We start from the raw sequence: 6,478 nt of genomic DNA on the forward strand, positions 1-6,478 counted from the left end.
TTTCCTTGTGGGGACGAACAATGTCTCCTGTTGGTAACATTTTTGTTGGTTTCTTATTCTTGTGGGGACTTCTGGTCCCCACAAGTATAGTGAAACGCGTCCACGTATATATATATATATATATATATACACACACACACTTTTTAGAACGTTCAAGGGATTAAAGGTTTGCTCTCTCTCTGTCTCTCTCTCTCTCTTTGTCTCTGTTTTTCGATCTCCCTCAGGTGTACAAACACTCCAGTCGGAGTGTGAGTTTTTTGGGGCGTGTTTTCGGCTAGTGTGTTTTGGCGGCGTGTCCTCTTTGTGGATTGGCCCATGCCAGGTGCCCGGCCGGGCAAGACTGCACCCTCTCTGCAACACCAACCAATCCCGTCTATCCTTTGATCCGCTGGGGGGCGGCCGAGTGTGGACTCCGCCCCTGTGGGAATGATGCATGCATCTGATGCCCAATAGGAGGGCTTGTCCTTTGACCTCTGACCCCTCCCACCCGGCAGCCATTTTGTCTCCCGTCCACGGCAGCCATTTTGAGATGATGAGAGGAGCGGGAGGAGGAATGAAGGGTTAATGAACTTGTAATGCCAGATATGACAATGAGTTGTAAGTATACAGGATAATATATGACTAGTATCAGACAACACCCAACCCTACCAAGCATTTATATATACGTCGAATGAGAGGAGAGGAGAATGTGTGTGATTTGTAAGAGGTGACATGTTGGGTTTTGTAAATGGAGAATTCCCTAGCAGAATTCTGAACGGAAGGACAGTCGGTTCAATCAGAAAGGATGTAATAACTTGATGTGAGGAAACACCAAAGTGTACAACTGTAGGCTTTTTACACGTTTCTGTGTTTTTTGCTGGTTTAGTTTTTTTGAGAGAAGGGAAGGTAGGGGGGTGCATTCGAGAGCGATTTTGTTTCTGTTGTGTTTTTAGCCTTGTGTTTACGTTGCGTTTCTGTGGACTGTGTCTGAGTCTGTTTGAGACGAATTGTAAGTGACTGAGTTTTAAAAGGGGTTTTATTGTAAAAGTGAAGCTGCAGTGTGTCTGTCTGTTTTATCTGTCTGCAGTGTGTATGGTCTGTCTGTTTTATCTGTCTGCAGTGTGTATGGCCTGTCTGTTTATCTGTCTGCAGTGTCTGTCTGTTTTATCTGTCTGCAGTGTGTATGGTCTGTCTGTTTTATCTGTCTGCAGTGTCTGTCTGTTTTATCTGTCTGCAGTGTGTATGGTCTGTCTGTTTTATCTGTCTGCAGTGTGTATGGCCTGTCTGTTTTATCTGTCTGCAGTGGGAGAGAGGGACTTTTGGGGAAAAGGGCGTCTGCATTTTGCATGTTTTCTCTCGCTCTCTCCCTTTCCTCACCCCTCTCCATTTCACACTCCCACCCTCTGTGTGTTTTAGATGGTGTGTATATTAGTCTGAGACTCATTCAGAGGCACGACAAAGGGGTGAACATCATCTGGTCACCAGCCGTAGTCCCATGGCCATGTTCCTGACCCCATTTTGACACAACCTCTAACGTCTACATGTGGTTGACACCGTGTGACGATCAACAAGGGCGCTCACGTGTCATCACGCGCACGCCTCCCGCCCAAATTCTTACTCTACCCTCACGTCCTGAGCCTCCAGTCCCACACGGTCTGTGTAAATGCATATCGTGAACACACTTGCTCACACCTACACACTCTGGTGTGTCAGGCATTGTAACATATCTTCACCGTCCCCATGGTGAAACCCTGGTAGTGTGTTTTCATCTGTTCTTCATGCGGTGTCCCTCCATCAGTAACGGTGTCCTTCATTCTCCCCATTTGTAGAGCGGTGTCTGTTTCTCTGTTTGAATGTCTCTCTCTGTGTGTCTGTCTGTCCTGGTTTGGGTTTTGTTGACAATGTTTTTGTTTACTGTTTGCTGTTTGCAAAGTTCTGCACTCTATAATATATATATATATATATATATATGTATATATATATATCTCACACACACACACTAAAGTTACACCAACTTTTTAACTGATCAGACTAGCTGGTTATAATATCACAGGGAAGGAAGGGACTTAATCAAGATCAGTTGTTGAGGATAAAAATCTGTTACACACACACACAGGGAAATTTGTAAGTCGCTCTGGATAAGAGCGTCTGCTAAATGACTTAAATGTAATGTAAATGGGAAAAGGGAATAGAGGGTGAACGTGGAGACAACTTAATCAATTAAAATGAACAGTAAATGTATTCATTTAATTTCACCCCCTCGGTGGTATTTCAGTCTTTATATTGGCCATTCAGGTGAGAGAAGAGCGGTAGAGAGTTCAGAGATCACATAATTATCTGTGGAATTAAACCAGAGAGAGATGTATGCATGTTTTCAGTTTAAGCATCTCCACCATGCACCTACCTGAACTAGGGTAGAGGATAGGGTATATGCTAACAATATCATATTTGCATCTTTTGAAATAAAAATGAAAAACCTGCCTCCATCCAGAATATTGAATAGGTGACATGAGATTTAAAAACGTTTAAAAAACTATTTAATTACAAAAAGGATTGCGGAGCCTTCGCTTGGTATGAAGCTCATTGTCAGTACTCTCCCTGCGTTGTGATGTTAACCTGTCGGCCTGTGCTTTCTTTCCCCAGCAGTCGTTGGACGCTGGAGTTTTTTTTTGTTTTTGTTGCATGATCATTATGTACGGTAAAATAAAACCATGAATTGAGGACGATCACGTGTTTGTCTCAATGTTAGTAGGTCCTTTATCATAGCTTTGTTATTCAACTTGGATCTTGAAAGTATTTAATAAAAATATTTCAGCACCTTTTTGTCTCTGTCTCTTTTCGTGTCCGAAACAAACAGTTTAACCAGTGTTCCAATGTCCTGCTAGCGCTTACAATGCGTGTCCCGTACACTACTCCCAGTGGAGGCCTGGTGGGAGGAGCTATAGGAGGATGGCTCATAATGTCTGGAATGGAATTAATGGAACGGAGTCAAAAATGAGCCTGTCCTCCTATAGTACCTCCCACCAGCCTGCTAATGATACTGTAGTGCGTGGTCTGATTAACATGGTCCTGCTCTGCTACTGTGACTCACCTGAATCTATTGATAGTGTCTCTACCTTAGAAGTCTCTTAAGATTTCCAGTCATGTTGTGTTCTCATTTAAGGTGACACGACGGTGTTATATAGTCTGCACCTAATTTAGGGCAGTATTGTTACCTTATTTAAGGCGGACTGAGTACTCCCGTGTGTAACCTTATTTAAGGCGGACTGAGTACTCCCGTGTGTAACCTTATTTAAGGCGGACTGCGTACTCCCGTGTGTAACCTTATTTAAGGCGGACTGCGTACTCCCGTGAGTAACCTTATTTAAGGCGGACTGAGTACTCCCGTGAGTAACCTTATTTAAGGCGGACTGCGTACTCCCGTGAGTAACCTTATTTAAGGCGGACTGCGTACTCCTGTGAGTAACCTTATTTAAGGCGGACTGCGTACTCCCGTGAGTAACCTTATTTAAGGAGGACTGCGTACTCCCGTGAGTAACCTTATTTAAGGAGGACTGCGTACTCCCGTGAGTGTGTGTCAGATTTAGGACAAGTCTCTTGGTCCCGGTCTTCTCTGTGATTAATGAGGACACTGCTGCAGGTCAGCTTCTACACACACAATATCCACCACAGCCACACACGTTCACGCACACACACCCACACTAATACTGACTCACACACACATTCACTGACCTACCGTCACATTTCCAGCATGCTGTCCATCTCTCTGGCCATCTGTCGCTCTCTCTTGTTCTCTACCCGTTTGTCTTCTCAAAGGTTACAGACGTCATGTTGACATGAACCGGGAATAAAAACCCTGAGCTCATTCTCAAGTCTTTCCTCAATTCCTTGTTTCTCTCCCGTCTTCTGCCCGCCTCTTTAAAATGTCAGAGGGACGCCATCCTTCTCCAAACTTGTTACTTAGGGCTTGATTCAATCCGTGTTGTGTGACTTCAGCACTAGGGCACGATTGAATTTTAAAGGCAATGTTGGTGTGTTCGTGGAGACAGCATTCACGTTAAATGCTGCAATCGGAAATGACCTTTTACATTTCAAGCTCGGAAATTCCGCAATACGGATTGAATTGAGCCCTAAGCCGATCCTCTGACGTTTTGAGACAGAGGTGAGGAGAGGGGAAACGAGGAAAACCCGCTTGTAATGTCTTCGAATACTCTCCTCGCTTCCCTTTGATAGGTTGAGACAGAGACAGCCAGGGAGAGAAGGAGGAATTTAACGAAAGACTATTGAGAATTACCCCTGGTCTCCACCGGTATCTTAAGTCCATTTATATTGTCATTGCGTCACATGGTCTGGTGCCCTGGGTTAGAGAATAGCTTTATTTGAGGCCACACGGTGGCATTACAGCTTAATGCTGTAGATCAGCTTCAGTAGACAACCTGTTCTTTCTGTCAGATTAGTGATCTTTGATGTATTTCTATGCTTCCCGTTCTTAAGTTTTGTTTTCTCTTTTACTTTGGTGTTTGGTACACCAGCTTCAAACAGCTGAAAAAAAATGTCACAGTGGTTTAGATGGTACAGTGATTCTCTACACTGAGTGCTTTAAAAATATATATATATTCACCTTTTATTTAACCAGGTAGGCTAGTTGAGAACAAGTTCTCATTTACAACTGCGACTTGGCTGTTTTGTCACGTCAACTAAAATTAGGCGAATTATTTAAATTTTAGCAACCAGGAAATGGCGGAGCGATTTCTACATATTGCACCTTTAATCAACATGTAGGCCAAAACACCACACATTTTAGTCATTTAGCAAACTTATCAAGGTTCTTATCCAAACGGATTTACAATGAATGCATTGAACTAAAGTAGCACATTCAGGTCTCTGTCTCCACATCAGTTTTGTGGGGCTTGACTGTAAGTTATGTGGGACTCCATCCAGCTGTGCAGCCCCCCCCCAGTGGTTGTGATGATGTAGATACAGCCATTACAAACTCACTGTCATCATCAAGCAGCTGTTCTACAGTAATACTCCACCGTAAAGAACAGATTAAAAAAAAACATTTATTTTGATGTTATAAAGAACAGACAATAGGGACCAGCACAATACTCTTCAATAGTTCACCGTGTTTCAGTACAGACCAGTCTGAGGAACACACAGATGTCTGTAAGAAGGTTTTACATTTCTACTGAGTCAAGACTCTTCACAGCTTCAAACAGAGACATGGTGAACTCTGTCTCGAATTCAATCAAACCCACAGAAGCATTGTTTATGCGGTGTCTGTGTTTGCAAACTACTGCTTCCTCTGAGCAAACACACACTGGGTACCGTATGCAGTGTGTGTTTGGTGGAATGTGTCCAGCTATGGAAATATTTACATTGATTTAGGACTGTAGTCAGTCTGTATCGCTGAAGACTTACGGTAGAAATGTACAGGTCATTTCCCATTGAGACGACATGCGCCGTCTCCACTAACGCCGGAACATTGCCTTTAAATGTCAATCACGCTGTTACGCTGAACTTCCGCGACACGGACTGAATAGAGGCCTTAGTATGACTGAACCGTTGTACTCAAACATGAGGTCACAAGGAGGAGGTTAATGTAATGATTATACATGACAAACCACATGTTACTGGATAGACGGGAGTTTTGAGGATACAAAAAGAAGAAGGGAATAGGAGCATTTCCTGTTTGAGAGAAACAGTTATGGAATACAAGATGCTTCCACACTTGATTGAGCCAGTTAGAAACAAAAAACACGATCATTAGGGCCATACTGTATATGAGCTGGTAGAAGTTTCACCGAACCACTGGTCCTGGGTCAGATCTTTTTGCATCCTCCCCACAGGAAGTTGGTGGCACCTTAATGGGGGAGGATGGGCTCTTGGTAATGGCTGGAGCGGAATAAGTGGAATGGTATCAAATACATCCAACACATGGTTTCCATATGTTTGATGCCATATCATCTGGAGTTGGCTAATCTGATCCTAGATCTCGGGTTAGGGGCAACTTCTCCCTCAAGCATATGATAAATGATTCCTCTGAATATGACAACACCGTCTACTACTGAGGTCATAGAAAAACGAGAGGGATATTCAACTACAGGAAGTCTTAACTGTTTGGACATTGAAATCAGACATTAATGAATGCAACACAAACAATCAGAAGTATTCACACACAATGTTAACAACTAGAGCCATTCAGGGAGATCAGTAGAAAAAGATGAATACGATCCACCCCCTGGCTTTCCATGGCTTTGACAGGAGAGAGAAAAATAGAGTAGCATAGAACATCCTTTGTTTTTTTGTGACGTCGCAATGCCATTGAGAGCCACAGTGTATGCCACAGTGTATGCCACAGTGTATGCCACAGCGCAGAATCCCTGGAGCAATTTGTTGGAGCAGTAGAGTCTTACTGTAGGGCACAACGGCAGATGGTAGCTGGGAACTGACACCAACAACCCTCAGGTTACTGGCCTAAACCTCAAGTCTAACTGCC

The 6,478-nt window shown here is 43.5% G+C and overlaps 1 protein-coding gene across 8 annotated transcripts in view; it reads left to right on the forward strand.

Moving 5' to 3' along the window:
* LOC135505166 (calcium/calmodulin-dependent protein kinase type II subunit gamma-like) overlaps positions 1-2,799 on the forward strand; it is a 45,218-nt gene extending 42,419 nt beyond the window's left edge. For all 8 annotated transcript variants that reach the window (XM_064924305.1, XM_064924307.1, XM_064924304.1 and 5 more), the window contains one exon: positions 225-2,799. The gene's annotated coding sequence lies outside the window, so the exon portion shown is untranslated. The remainder of the gene's footprint in view (positions 1-224) is intronic.
* Positions 2,800-6,478: the final 3,679 nt, after the last annotated feature.

Source organism: Oncorhynchus masou, chromosome 18 (assembly GCF_036934945.1).
Source record: "Oncorhynchus masou masou isolate Uvic2021 chromosome 18, UVic_Omas_1.1, whole genome shotgun sequence".
Lineage (NCBI taxonomy): Eukaryota > Metazoa > Chordata > Actinopteri > Salmoniformes > Salmonidae > Oncorhynchus > Oncorhynchus masou.